The following is a 15,982-nucleotide window of genomic DNA, read 5'->3' as shown; positions in this document are numbered from 1 at the left end:
GTTTGCAAAAAATGACTCAGGCCCTGGGGGTGGGGTCCCCAGAGTCCAAGAGGGTCAAGGGAAGGGGCCACATAGCCCCCCTTCTGAAAAAAAAAAGAAAGCAAGCAACTCACCGGAAGACCCCTTCCCCCACTACTCTACCAACGCCGCCCCGGTGTGTTCTAAGTTGGGGAAATAAGTCCCCTTGAATACTGAGGGTCCCGGGGTGCCAACTATCCCACCAGATACCTCCAGTGAGCCCTACACAGTGGGATTGTTGAGAGGTGGTCAGAGGCCACACCCCTTTTTACACCACTCTGCAAACGTGCTTACAGACACTCATGCATCTACTCACAGTCCCACCCAGACACCCACACACTCACTCACAGACCCACTCAGGCACTGATGCACCCACTCACAGTCCCACCCAGACACTCACACATCCACTCACAGACCCACTGAAATATTCATGCACCCACTCTCAGACACACACAGACATGTACGTATTCACTCAAAGATCAACTCTGAAACTCATGCACTCACCCAGGCACCCACTCGAAAACTAGAAATCTACTCACAGACCCACTCAAAGAGTTATGCACTCACTCATAGACCAAATCAGACACTCACACACCCACTGACAGACCCACTCAGATGCACACACCCACTCACACACCCACTCAGACACTCATGCTCTCATTCACAGACACACTCAGACACTCGTACACCCACTCACAGACCCACTCAGACACTCTTACAGCCACTCACAGCCCCATTCACACACTAATGCACCCAGTCAGATGCACAGAGTCACTTATATAGTTGTGAATTTTAAATGTGCTAATGCCTATTGAATTTCTGCTTTTGTTTTGTGTATTCGCCACATAGTTCCAAATTTGAAAAAAAACTTTCAAAATAGGGATTTAAAAAGCAAATGAACCAGTATTTGGGATATAGAAAAGAGCCTTTCTGTTAATTTGTGTAATCGAGAACTATAGATAAAACAGGATGCAGTATTTCAAGCTGTTGAGGAAAACACTGTTGCCTTTCTCTGTGAGGTGAACATCGGTGAGATGGGTAGGCTTGACTCGCCCTGACACGAGCAGTAGAAACCTGTAACTTTATGGCTTCTGCCTTGATGTCAGATCCACCGGGTACTGTTGACACCCTATAACTCTAACCCTTAGGTAAGAGCAGTGTCATACAGGTAGTACAACTTATGTGCTGTATTTAAACTGATACTAACCATTAGGTCATGTTTTGTAGATTGTCGTTTTTTTCACTAGGTCCTGAAGAATCGCAGTCAATGTACTAGAAGCGAGAAACATGTTGACCACACCATTTGCACTCTAGCCCTGGTTCACTCCGGGAAACCATAGTCCCCATGAGCACCCGCTATTCTTGATTTTACTTGTGGCAGAGGACCACCAGAATAAAAATTGCTTTCCGGTACCTTAGGCCACATTTTATCCTCACCCACACTATCTACTCTGTCCTGGCCCCTCACCCCCACTTCACCCATAGGCAGTTGGACAAAAGATCTCCGATAAAGAGCCCCTCTTTGAGGTGAGCCCGTTGGGCATTGCACCGCCTGCCCAACAAGGAGCATTGCCGATGATGAAGCATGACACTCGCAAGGGTGTGTGAGGCCATTATATCCAACAAATTGGATACTCAGGGGTTGTCCTCCATTGAGCACTAACCCTGTTTCCCTAGTGATCCTTTCCTCCTTCCTTCCTCAAGGAACAGCCCAGTCATCTCCTTTTGTTGCCTATGTCTATTTGTGGACAGAACTCATTTGACCACTTCAATTTCTGCCTTTGGCATATGTTGGAGAATACCCAGGCAGTCTGAGGGAAAAGTACCATTAATTGAGCAAAGGTATCCTTGTGCCTAGGTCATTGCCACTACAGTGCACAATCATGAGGTCAGGGTGTTGACTATAAACAATGCTTTCAACCAAAGCAATTGATGTCACTTTAACCCTCTCCGGCCAATCCAAGTAATATCCACATTAGGCAAACCCAAGTCCCTGTCAATACCGCTCTTTCTAGCACACTCTCTAGCCCAAAATAAAAAGCTGTGACCCACAATCCATACTCAAAGAATTTTGAAGGAGGAGTAGTAAACAGTTGAAGGCTGGAGCTGAATGAGACAGTTTTCAAAATCAAAAAGGCAATTAAAATGGAGGGCAAGACCAGGTTTAAAAAAGGAAATATTTGATTGGATGGTGTATATAGGCAGGTAGATAAAATGAATTAGTGATTTTTAAGGAAAAGTAAGTAGGTCTGTGATTGGCTCTGGTTAAAATTAAAAAATGTAAGGCAATCTTGGATATGCTTTAAATTGCAAACAGTCGACCATCCCTATCGCAGATGAGTTGGAGAGTAATGTGCTGCTTCTAGAATGTGTTGTGAACTTGTGACCTACTGGTTCAAGAGAGAGCTCCAAAGGGAGTTCCTATGGAAATCCTGCTAAATAGAGTGTGGAGGCAAGAGACATTATCTCTGAGTGTGAAGTTGAAAAGGTTGCCATTAATAGTTGCCTTGTATTAGAGTGCTATACCATTCTTATGCTTAGTTTTTACATTGTCTCTGAGACTATAGTCGAACTGACAACATAACAAAATACCCGATCTACCAACTCAATTCACAGGAATGTGAATTGCAATGTAGTGTAAAAAATAGGATTACAAAGGTATGTGTATACACAAGGTTATTGTAAGAGTATGAGGAGATATTCATACTTTAAGGCAATAGTATTGTACATTAGTGGTGAAGCTGGCAACAGGAAAATATTTTTAATTACTTTTTTCACCGCTTACCTACAGAGGAGAACAGAATCAAATTTATTGTGTGTAGTAACAACACCAACTCGATTAGCTGCACACAACATTAAATGAATTACTTTACATCAACTACTTATGCTACCTGTTAAACTTGACAATAAACTGAAATACCAGAAGTTATCCAGTAAAGATTGTCATGAAGTGTCAAGAGTATTGAAGGAACTGAAGCTTTTAATCATCAATGAGGTGAGCATGATCTCAAACTTAATGCTTGCCTTCGTACACTTGAGAATGCAGCAGAGTTTAAAAATAGAGTATAATGTGCTGTTTGGAGGAAAGCATTTTATTGTTTTCGGTAACCTATACAGTCACTGACATATGAACTCACTCACCCATACAGCTACTAACACATGCACTCACTCAACCAAACAGCCTGTCATACACCCACTCACTCACACATACAGTCGCTGACATACACATTCATTCACCAGTACAAGGACTGACACACCCATGCACTCAGTCATACAGTCAATAGCACACCCACTCACCTATGCAGGTACTAACACAGCCACTAACCTATGCACCCGGTCACACACCTATACAGTCACTGACGTACCCACTCACTCACTCATACAGTTAATAACACCCATTCACTCAACCATATAGCCTGTCACACACCCACTGACTCACCCTTACAGTGATTGGCACACTCTCTCACTCACCCATACAGTCACTGACACACACACTCACTCACCCATACAGTCACTGACACACCGATTCACTCAGCCATACAGTCACTAACATCCAGTCAATTACCTATAGCGATACTAACACATTCACTAACTCACCTATACTGCCACTCAAACACCCAGTCACATACTTATATAGTCACTGACATACCTACTCACTCACTCATACAACTACTAATACACACACTTACTAAACCATACAGCCTGCTACATACCCACTCACTCACTCACTCATCAATACAGTCACTGACACAAGCACTCACTCGCCTATACAGCTACTCACTCACCCCCTCACATGCCCATACAGTCACTGGCACCTCACTCACACACCCATACAGCCTCTCAGACACCTTCTCATACATGGATACACACAGCCACACAGCCTTTCACTTACCCAAGCAGTCACAAATGCACCTATTCATGTATCCGTACACCCACCCACACACCCACTCACTCAATAGTATAGCCACTGTTGCACCCATTTTGGTTAAAATAAAATAATGTAATGCAATCTTGGATATGCTTTAAATTGCAAACATTCAACCATACCTGCTGCAGTTGAGTTGGAGAGTAATGTGCTGGTTCTAGAATGTGTTGTAAATTTGTGACCTACTAGTTAAAGAGAGTGTTCCAAAGGGGGTTGCTATTGACACTCTTCTAAGAGAGTGTGGGGGAAAGGCATTAAACAGACTGTAGTCTCTTTGTTAAAATTACATTGGTTTACACTCATAATCTATTAAGGAGGCTTTATTTTCTTATTCACATGTATATAATACATTTTAGAAGAGATGAAAAGTACAAAGCTAAATATGTTTTTGACTCCTGTATATTCGCTAATTCATAGTAAAGTTACACTGAGGCTACACTGAGGGTCGCAAAAAAATCGCGAGTACCTCCAAAAATACTACCAGATGGGGCTTCTTCACTGAAGTGCAAGAAAATGTTAAGAAATACTGACCATTGAGAAATGAGTTCAGAAAAGTAAAATAGGAAAGGGACATTTTTATTTGCTACCTTGGACAGTATCTCTGAGTGTGAAGTTTGAAAGGTTGCCATTAATGGTTGCTTTGTGTGAGAGTAGTATACCATTCTTATGCTTAGTTTTTACAGTTTCTCTGAGACTATAATCTAACTGACGACATAAAAAAATACCTGAGCTACCGACTCAATTTACAGGTATGTGAATTGCAATGTAGTTTAAAAAACAGGATTGCAAAGGTGTGTGTATACATGAGGTTGGTAAAAGTATGTATGATAGATACACAAGTAAGGTAAGAGTATGAGCGAGATGCCAGCTTTATTTTAAATATATATTTTTAGAAGTTGGGATTTGTGGCCCCCCTTCCTTAACCATGTTTGGGGCCCTGGTGACTCTATCCCCCAGGGCCTGACCCCTTTTTATTAAAAAAATATAAAAACAAAAAAAAGGAAATGGGCCGAGGGCAATTTAGGCCCTGGGGACCCCAGCCCCGGGGCATGGCCAGACTTGGGGTTTTTTTGTAAATAAATTTGGAGGAGGCCACGTGGCCCCCCTCAGGCCAATTATGGCCCCGGGGACCCTATCCCCCGGGGCCGGCGTTTTCCTTCTTTTTTTTTTTATTAAAAGGGAAGGGAGGGCATGTGGCCCCCCTTCCCTGGTAAGTGTATGAGGAAGCGCACACCTATGTAGACCTATTAATCAAATTATACTTGATTAAAACAAGGGTGCTGCAGTGTAACACTTGCTGTCACATCAAGCGTTAACAATGAAACAAGAAATTACATGACCAATGAGGTCATGAACACTGCGCACTGTTCCTATGGGGTAACAATCCTTTTACAAATGAACAGAATCATACAAATTCTTTCATAAGAAATTAGAGCACAAAATTATAATGCAAACATGTCTTTTTAGTACTGTTATCATATTCTTGCATATGTAACAATCCAATGTAGATACACATTGGAAATTTATACAAGCATCAATGATAAAATCATGACATTTCATGACAACATAGTGGTAGCGTCAAAACACAGTTTTTTTTTGTTTTCCAAATAAGAAGATTTTTGAGTCATGCCCGATGCATTTTGGGACTGTCGCGTCCCTTCTTCAGGGGAAACCTATGAGAAAGAAACTCTATTTAATGGGATAAAATATGTCTGTGTGTAGCTGCCAGGCACCAAGAGATCACCATGATGTGGAAAAACGCAAGTTGAAAAAACATGAGTATATGGTGTACAATGATACAGCATCAGAAAAATACTGAAGAGAAACCATAGACAGTGCGCGTTAAAGTAGTGATGCAGAAACGGAGAACAGTGCACAGATTACTAATGCTCATATTGGTAGTACAACAATGATAAAGACGGGTCGTTCTGAAGACGTAGTAACGAGATGTGAACATAAGGAAGTGTGTAAGTGAACCGGATCTAATATGACTCACGTGAAATAGTGCTGGTGTGGGTTAAAGGGAAAGGAAACACGAGATGAAACTCTCACCGATCGTGAGGATGAAGTTAAACAACCTTCATTCAATGGAAAGCTGTGGAAATAATAATGTGTCATTATATGAGGATCCAAAAGCGTATTCAAGCTAACACACGTAAGCGTGATTAATCCTCACCGGTAAGAAAAGCTGTGGCTGGGCTGGTGAAACAACTGCTGCCAAACATCAAATGTTCTGGAAAAAATGGAAATAAAAAGGCACCGGTATTCATTGGGCCTTTATAACCACAACATTTAAAAATAAAAATAAAATGCACCGAGGGCATGAAGCCGCTTACCTGGTAAACTCGTGAAAAGGGAACCGAATGCTACGTCATACTGCAACCGGAGATACTTCTGACCCTGGTGTAAATAGTAGAAAGACCCACAGTTAGACCAGGTATAGATATTACCAAGAGGTTGCTTCAAAGAGAGATTTATTGGATTAACATTTTGCAAACCATGACTCCTTTGGGGCTCAAGGATCGTTACGATATGAGTTGTTTCCTATGATGTACCACACTGTCTTATTAGTATGCTTTTGATAAACATTTCCCTTTTATACATAACTTTCTGGGTGGCGGACTTTTTCTTGATCACCTTTCACATTGTTTATACACAGTCACACATCTGTCAGCCATATACTTTCTCCATATGTTCCCTTTTATCATTTTTTTGTGACTCTCTAACACATTCTCCATTTTTTTGTTAATCTGCTTTACGATTCGTTATCTCCAGTAATTATAGATCCCCGCCCCTTTATTTCTGACCCCATCCATACACATCTCCTCTATTCCATTATCTACCAGACTCTATCCATTTTTGTGACCACCGAATTCAGTGACTTAGGACCTTAGCTCCTTTTTTTCCATTCGTATTTATTGTCCATTTAGTTTATCTCGCGCATCTATTTCAAAACCATTTTCTTCATTTACGAGTTTATTTTCCTAAAATTGCTTGTTGCTACCATACACACCAGTTCAAAATGCCTGACTTTTTACGAATCACTGTAGTCCCCTTTCTATATCCACGCACGACACGCTTTACCAGCACCACCCTTCCCAGGGTCAGAAGTATCTCCGGATGCAGTATGGCGTAGCGTTCAGTTCCCTTTTCACGAGTGTACCAGGTAAGCGGCTTCATGCCCTCGGTGCATTTTATTTTTATTTTTAAACGTTGTGGTTATAAAGGCCCAATGAATACCGGTGCCTTTTTATTTCCATTTTTTCCAGAACATTTGATGTTTGGCAGCAGTTGTTTCACCAGCCCAGCCACAGCTTTTCTTACCGGTGAAGATTAATCACGCTTACGCGTGTTAGCTTGAATACGCTTTCGGATCCTCATATAATGACACATTATTATTTCCACAGCTTTCCATTGAATGAAGGTTGTTTAACTTCATCCTCCCGATCGGTGAGCGTTTCATCTCGTGTTTCCTTTCCCTTTAACCCACACCAGCACTATTTCACGTGAGTCATATTAGATCCAGTTCACTTACACACTTCCTTATGTTCACCTCTCGTTTACTACGTCCTCAAAACGACCCGTCTCTATCATTGTTGTACTACCAATATGAGCATTAGTAATCTGTGCACTGTTCTCCGTTTCTGCATCACTACTTTAATGCGCACTGTCTATGGTTTCTCTTCAGAATTTTTCTGACGCTGTATCATTGAACACTATATACTCATGTTTTTTCAACTTGCGACTTTCCACATCATAGTGATCTCTTGGTGCCTGGCAGCTACACACAGACATATTTTATCCCATTAAACAGAGTTTCTTTCTCATAGGTTTCCCCTGAAGAAGGGACGCGACAGTCCCGAAATGCATCGGGCATGACTCAAAAATCTTCTTATTTTGAAAACGAAAAAACTGTGTTTTGACACTACCACTACGTTGTCATGAAATGTCATGATTTTATCATTGATGCTTGTATAAATTTCAAATGTGCATCTACATTGGATTGTTACATATGCAAGAATATGATACCAGTACTAAAAAGATATGTTTGCATTATGATTTTGTGCTCTAATTCCTTATGAAAGAATTTGTATGATTATGTTCATTTCTAAAAGAGTTGTTACCCCATAGGAACAGTGTGCAGTGTTCATGACCTCATTGGTCATGGAATTCCCCCTTCCCTGGGCCACTATTGACCACAGGGACCCGATCCCCGGGGCTTGGCCATTATTTATTTAATTATTTTTTGTAGGAGGGGGGCCACACGGCCCCTCTGCCAGGCCTATTTCGGCCCCAAGAACCCCATCCCCCGGCCATTCGTTTTTTTTTTTTAAAAAGGGAGGGGGGCCGCGTGGCCGCCCTCTTGAGCTACTTCTGGCCCCAGGGACCCCATCCCCTGGGGCCTGGCCTCTCCGTTGGGGACCATGGGGGGAGCCCAAATGCCCCCACAGTCCCGCCGGCTCCCCCCTCCTGCGGGAACCGGCATTGCTTTTGAGCAAGGGGAGCTGCTGACATGCAGCTCCCCTTGCTCAAAAGCAATCCTGCTTTGCTTCATTGTAGCGAGAGCAGGTTTTTCTGCTCTCACTCCAATGAAGCAAAGCAGGGTTAGCTATGGCAGGGTGGGAGCCATGCTCCCGCCCTGTCATAGCAAACAGCAATGTCCCGTGGGTGGGCACCCCGGGAAATTGCAGGAGCTGGCCCTGGGGGTGGCGGTCCCCAGGGCCATCAAGGGCTCCAGGAGGGGGGGTGCACGGCCCCCCTCCCTTACTGTTTAAAGCCCTGGGGAGGTGGTGGTCCCTGGGGCTCGGGCGTCTGCAACAGACCCCCGCATTTAATTAAAGAGTGCCCGGGGAGGTGGTGGTCCCTGGGGCAGTGTGGGGGAGCAGGAGCCCCCCACACTTATTTTTTCTATTTTAATCCCCGGGGAGATGGCGGTCCCTGGGGTTTGGAGGGCCTGCGAGGTCCCCCACACAATAATAAGCATTGTCCAAGGGAGGTGGTGATCATGGGGGCAGCATGGGTGGCAGGAGCCCCAACACACATTTTGCATATAAACCCTGGGACTGTGGGGTGCCGCGTGCCCCCACATATTAACAATTAAGCCCTGGGAGGTGGCAGTTCCCGGGGCTGTGGGGGCCCCCGCAGGCCCCCCGCTACATACATTAGCATTGCCCCCAGGACCTGGCCCACCCAGGGGCTTTAAAAAATAAAGCAAGGCAGCCCGCACTCTGTTTGTTTTCCATTTTCGACAGGGTTCATGCACACTGCGCAGCGCAGCTAAAAAAAAATTTAAAAATGCATTTTTGGGCCTGGTGTTCCCTGTGGGACCCCTGAGCAGGCCTGGGGGGTCTGGGTGTTCCTACCCTGCCAGCTTCTTTTGTTTTTTAACATTTCTCCTACCTTTTTCCCCCTCTCACTTGGTCCGTGGCACAAGATGGCTGCCAACACTTCCTGGTTTGAAGTGTTGCCGGCCCATCAGAGCCAAGCTCGTGCTCGGAAGGGCTCAGCCAATCAGATCTCAGAATTCTCAAATACATATATCTGTAAATCTTCAAATAACTCAAAAACTACTGAACCCATTTACACCATTTAAAAAGTGTGCTTTCTGGACCAAGAGCTAGCTCTATGCCAAATTTGGTGTAATTCCGTTCAGCAGATCAGGCTGTAGCCGTGTCTAAAGTTTCCTTTGGAAATTAACATGGAGAAACAGGTTTTGGGACCCCCTATTTTCTCGCCCCCGCTGACAAATCACCCTGAAACTTTCAAGACAGGAGCTAACCTAAGTGAACAATTTGTTTTCAAAATTCCGTGAAGATTTGTCAAATGGTGCCAAAGTTATTGGCAAATTAAAAACCACTTTTCCTATGGAAACTAGGTTCTAACTATAACTACTCACTGGTGATTATATATATATATATATATATATATATATATATATATATTTATATATATATATTCACTGAAAAAACCATAGGTTTCACACATGTTATAGTTAGCGGAAATTTTACTGATAAAAAACCAATGAAATTCCCCCGTTATAGTTAGTGCAGGCAACAATAACTCACGCGACCGCAATCCTCTGCTGATGCTAATACTGTATTTAGACACTTATTTACCCATGTCTTCTTCCATACATTTTTAGCTATACATATATTACAAATATTTTCTTTTCATAAAGACACATATGTCATCAGCAGAAGATTGCGGTCGCGTGAGTTATAGTTGCCTGCACTAACTATAACGGGGGAATTTCATTGGTTTTTTATCAGTAAAATTTCCGCTAACTATAACATGTGTGAAACCTATGGTTTTTTCAGTGAATTTGCAAGGTTTTTAAAATGCTAATTCCTAACTATAACGTGTGTGAAACCTATGGTTTTTTCAGTGAATTTGTATGTTTTTTTAAATGCTAAGTTACTTTACGCCATTCGTGGCCTGCGCGCCCACTTAACGCAGTTTGTTCCGTGCGCGCACGGTGCGCTTCGCGCACCGTGCGCGCACAGTGAGCACGCGGTGCGCTTCGCGCACCGCGCGACCACTTTACGCAGTTAGTGCCGTGCACGCACGGTGGGCACACGGTGCGCTACGCGCACCGCGTGCCCACGTTACGCTAGATGGGCCATGTACGCACGATGCGCTTCGCGCACCGTGCGCACATGGAGGACATATGATGCACTTCGTTTTTAAAGGTAATATTTTTATTTTTCGCAGTAGTTATAAGCCATGCACAAATGGTGCCCTTCGGGCACCATTTGCACACGGGGTGGAGAGAGTGTGGATAATTTTTTTTTATTATTATTTTTTTTTTAATCTTTTCGTTTTTTACTTGAGTGATAAGCCATGCACAATTGGTGACCTTGGGTCACCAATTGCACACGGGGTGGGGTTAGTGTGGATATTTTATTTTTTTTTATATTTTTTTACCGTACACGTACGGTAAGCATAATCGGCGAAATTAGCGAAAAAATAAAAATTCCGTTTTTGGCCTTGGGGGATCTTTGGGGACTCCCTGTACATGGCTATGTGTGTGGGAGCTGTCAAAACAGCCCCTTTAAATGTTTTTGTGCTTTGTTTGTTAATCATCTCTCTCAGTGCGAGAGAGAAAATGGCGGCCGCCGCTTCCTGGTTTCGGCCGATTCGAATGTTTACTAAGATCTAAGAGCCAATCCTAATCGCGCTCGCGCACGCCACCGTACGCGTACGGTAAGCGTACCGTAAGCGCACCGTAAGCTGGCTCAGATATATATATTGATTTAAAGGCTATTTTCTCAGAATCTACTGAACAGATTTACACCAAACCTACAAAAGGCACTTCCTTTACCGGAGGACTACCTCTCTGCCAAATTTCTAGTAATTCTGTTCAGCCGTTCGGGCTGTAGCCCTGTCTAAAGGTCCTATGGAAAAATGCATGGGAAAAACGCGTTTTGGGACCCCCCTTTTATCTCAGCCCCCGCTTGACGAATCCCCCCGAGACTTTCAGGGTAGGAGCGGAGCGTAGCGCCCCACCTATTTTGAAAAATTCGCGAGGATTCGTCGACCGGCGCCAAAGTTATTCAAAATAGAATGTTGCGGATTTCCTATGGAAACGTGGTCCTAACTATAACTACCTACTGGCGACCGCCAGTAGGTAATATATACACACACACATAAATATAAATATTTTTTTGCCTAGCTAGAACATACCTGTGACCTTTGTTTTTTCAGTGAATTTCTACGTTTTGTCAAATGCTAAATCTTAGCTATAACGTCCCTCTAACCTATATTCTCTCAGTGACAAAATATATATATATATAATTATATATAATTATATATATATATATATATATATATATATATATATATGTTTTTGCTGAAAAAATATAAAGGTTAGAGTGACATTATAGTTAGAAATTACCATTGAAAAGAATGTAGAAATTAACTGAAAAAAGCCTAATTATAACATTCCTGTAACTTTTGTTTTTTTAAGTGAATTTCTACTTTTTTTAAAATGCTAATTCCTAACTATAACACCCCTCTAACCTTTATATTTTCTCAGTGAAATTATGAAGGTTAGAGGGACGTTATAGTTAGGAATTAGCATTTAAAACAAGTAGAAAATCAATGAAAAAAACAAAGGTTACAGCAACGTTATAGTTAGGCTCAGGTTTCACTCAGACAAAACCAGTGAAATTCAGCAACTATAACTCATGCCCCCTGCAATACTCAGCTTATGATCTCACATACTACATCACTCATGACATGGTCAGTGACATCACTGATGATATCTCAAATTACATCACTCATGACATCACTGATGACATCATCCACAGAATCAGTGAGTGTAGAACTTACCAGGACTGATTATGAGCCGTCAGACCGCCAAAGTCGAAATTGGGCACTTAGTGTTTGCTCTCACTTAACTGGAGCCTAAAATTGCTCCTGCCAAGTGAGAGCAAACACAGGTTTGCCTGCCTGCACCACAGCAGGCAGGAAAAGTGCTATTTCCCAAAGGTGGGCACCCCGGGACATAGCTGGAGCCAGCCCTGTAGGATGGGACCCAGGCTGTGGGTGGTGGGCAATGCAGTCCCTTCCCATTTGTTTGATGGCCGGGCCTCAGGGTTGGGGTCCCCGGTGCTGAAAATAGTCCTGGGGAGGGCAGTCGCATGGCCCTCTCCCCCATTTTTTCATGGCCAGGCCCTGGGGAGTGGCAGTCCCGAGGCTGAAATCAGCTCGGGAGGGCAGCCACATGTCCCCCTCCCAATATTACAAAAGGCTGGTCTCCGGGGTAGCAGTCTCTGAGGCCGAAAGGGGGGCCACATGCACCACCCTCCCCCATTTGAAATTACAATCACTTTCCCCTGGGACGTGTACAAGCTGGGGGGCTAATAACAACAAAAGCAGGAAACCGCACTTGCAGGGTTTTTTTTAATTTCACTGCGGATCATCCAAATATTTTGTATGTTTTGGCCCTCGGTAGTGCATAGTGGTACCCCACCACAAGGCCTACAGTCTCAGGGTATTCCTACCCTGCCCCCTTCTTTTTTTGTTTGTGTTTTTGTTGCACTCGGGCCTAAGTCATAAGATGGCTGCCACCAATTCCTGGTTGAAGTGGTGGCAACCAATATGATCTCACCATGAGATCTGTTTGATTAATGGAGGATCCACTTCTCTAGAGATTTATAAATCTTTTTTCTTTAATAACTCCAAAACTACTGAACGGATTGACACCAATTTACAAAAAGGACTCTTTCTGGACCAAGATCTATGTTTCTGCCAAATTTGGTGTAATTCTGTTCAGCAGTTTGGGCTGTAGTCGTGCCTGAAATTCCTATGGAAAATTGCATGGGGAAAGAAAATCAGCAGACAAAGGAGACATCATTATCATGAATAAAACAGACTATGTCAAAAAGCCTTAAGACAGCTTATGGATGACAAATGCTATAGCTGCCTAAAAGTGAACCCTATGAAACAAATTCAGCAAATGTTAACAGGAAAATTGAAAATGTGGGTGGAATCTAACCTGATAGATGAAGAAGAAGAAAAATAGCTAACAACTGAATATCCAGTGATGACGACAATATATTTTTTACCTAAGATACATAAGGACAAAAAACACCCGCCGGTAAGGCCTATACTGTCAGCAAAAGGATCTATCTTGGAATTAGCTATCAACTACAGTGATTACTTCTTGGTCCCCCTTGGTGAAAGACCTAAATTCATGCTTGAGAGATACATCGGACTTTCTAAAAAAGTTGGATGGAATTCCATGGCAATCATCATATAAATTGATAGCGATGTATGTGATATCCCTTTATACAAGTATCGAACATCAAGTAGGCTTTAAAGCTTGCCAACACTTTTTAGGTAAAAGAAACATTCAGTTCTTTGAGCACAACAAAATGCTTTTGGAAATGATTTCCATTAGCTTGAAAAATAATATCTTCCTATTCAACAAAACAATTTACAAACAAGAACCTGGAACTGTCATGGGGTTTTCCTTTTCACCCAATTACGCAAATCTGGTAATGGGGTGGAGGGAACAAAAATTTTCATGGGCACCAAGTCATGATAAATATACTGAAAAAATAATATTGTGAATGTGTATCATCGACGATCTCTTGATAATATGGGATGGAACAGAACAAGAATTTGCAATCTACTTCAACATACTGAATAACAACTCTGAAAATCTCAAATTGACGTATGAAATCAGTAACAACAAAATGACTTTTTGGGATACTGAGATATGCATTTACAACAACACTGTGCAAACAACTCTACATCGAAAAGATGCTGCATGAGAGTTTTCATCAAGAAAATTGGAAGTGGAGCATCCCCTATGGGGAATTTTTAAGAATTCGCAGAAACTGTTCTATGGATCAAGACTTCACAGAACAGAGTCAACAAGCAGAGAGTAGATTCAAATAGAGAGCATATCCAACAAAAATAATCAAAAAGAGTCTTGAAAAAGTTAGAGGAAGATAACGATCAGAAATCCTCTTTAATACAGAAAAGAAAGAGTCAAACAACATCAACAGACTCATGACAACTTTCTCTGCTAAATCAAAACAACTTAAAAAATCCTACACAAAAACTGGGGAATTCTACAATTAGATCTCACAGCTGCTGAAATAATGGGAAGTCATCCCAAAATTACTCATGGAAGAGCACCAAATCTGAGGGATAAATTGACACACAGTCATTTTAGAATGAATCAGAAAACATGGTTACATACAGAAGACGCTGTATTTACCGGGGAGCACTCTCCACTTGGACTGTCATTTCTCCCAGGAGACTCATGGATATCGCCCATTGACTTATGATTAAAACTTGAGAACTTAGCGCCTTACTAGTGGAGCATTTTCACTTTCTTGATATATAGATCTCTGAATTATTGCGCTTTCTGACATTATTGGAGTTACCTACTTGGATACTGCACCTTGGTGTTTTTTATACTACTACTCTGACCAAGCTTGATTGCAGTTTGCCCTGAGGAAGTCTATGGTTTACTCCATATAGATGAAACACGTGTTGGCTAGAATCTACATATATGTTGGACTTTGTCAAATAAAAATCATGAACAGAAGAAGAATTCTGTGGCAACTACCATTGTGGACTTTTCTAATTATTTTGGACACTTACTGCTCAGGATATTAACTGTTTTTGTGGCTATACGTGTGGGCTTTTGTCTACACAACTGGTGATGGCGGGTGGCAGTTACATATATCCTTTGAGCATCCTGATTTGTTTACTGTGACTCTACACACCAGAAGGGTTTTAGAGCTGTAATAAGTGCAAAGCATGCAGAATAACCACAAACAAGAAACAAATAAAGATGGCCAATGGCTCCATGTGGAAAATCAAGCAACACATAAACTGCAAGAGTACATTTGTTATTTATGTAATTGAATGCCCATGCAGAAAAAATATGTGGGGAGTACAACATGTGAAATAAAAAAACTAATTCTTGAACACATTCAGGGCCACGTGCAACAAAGATCGGAGCAATGCAGTGGCCAAATATATGGAAGAACAACATGAAAGCAATTGGGAAAACTGAAATACTATGCAATTGAACAAAGCCCCATGCTGGAGAGAGAGGGGGTGATCAAGAGAAATAGTTAAGACAAAAAGAATCAAACACATCCTGGCATTAAGAACTTTAAATCCGATGTGCTTGAACTAAAAATGAAGAACTGTATGTGCACCTTAGAAGCTAGAGAAAACTACCATGATAAAAAGAAAAATCTGAAAATGAAACAATCTGGAAAATAACAACTAATCAGTGAAAGATGATTGGAATAATTGGATAGTAAAGTTCAACGAATGAGAGATAATATAACATTAATTTTGAGAAACACACCAACATCCAAAAAGCATATCCACTGGTGGAAATCCTGTTTGAAGCCAAGAAACAAGAAAAAATGAAAATGCATCAACAAAAACTTTATGAACATTCATGACAACCATGGATGGAGCATACACATCTACACAAACAACACAGCCAAAACAAATTTGTTTTATGTCAAGAGAAGATGTGCCTGAACTGATGATACCTTC

At 42.0% G+C, this 15,982-nt stretch overlaps 1 long non-coding RNA gene across 1 annotated transcript in view; it reads right to left on the bottom strand.

Annotated features, from left to right (window-relative positions):
* Window positions 1–5,939: 5,939 nt before the first annotated feature.
* The window catches only part of LOC146855830 (uncharacterized), a 35,859-nt gene continuing 25,816 nt past the window's right edge, over window positions 5,940–15,982 (bottom strand). Inside the window, exons 2-4 of the long non-coding RNA XR_014980878.1 lie at window positions 6,280–6,343; window positions 6,120–6,176; window positions 5,940–6,038 (exon numbers count right to left, since the gene is read on the bottom strand). This is a non-coding gene — a long non-coding RNA (uncharacterized LOC146855830). The remainder of the gene's footprint in view (window positions 6,039–6,119; window positions 6,177–6,279; window positions 6,344–15,982) is intronic.

Source organism: Triturus cristatus, chromosome 4_1, assembly GCF_964204655.1.
Source record: "Triturus cristatus chromosome 4_1, aTriCri1.1, whole genome shotgun sequence".
Classification (NCBI taxonomy): domain Eukaryota; kingdom Metazoa; phylum Chordata; class Amphibia; order Caudata; family Salamandridae; genus Triturus; species Triturus cristatus.
The sequence above is the reverse complement of the archived record's forward strand: the minus strand, read 5'-3'. Positions and strand labels throughout refer to the sequence as shown.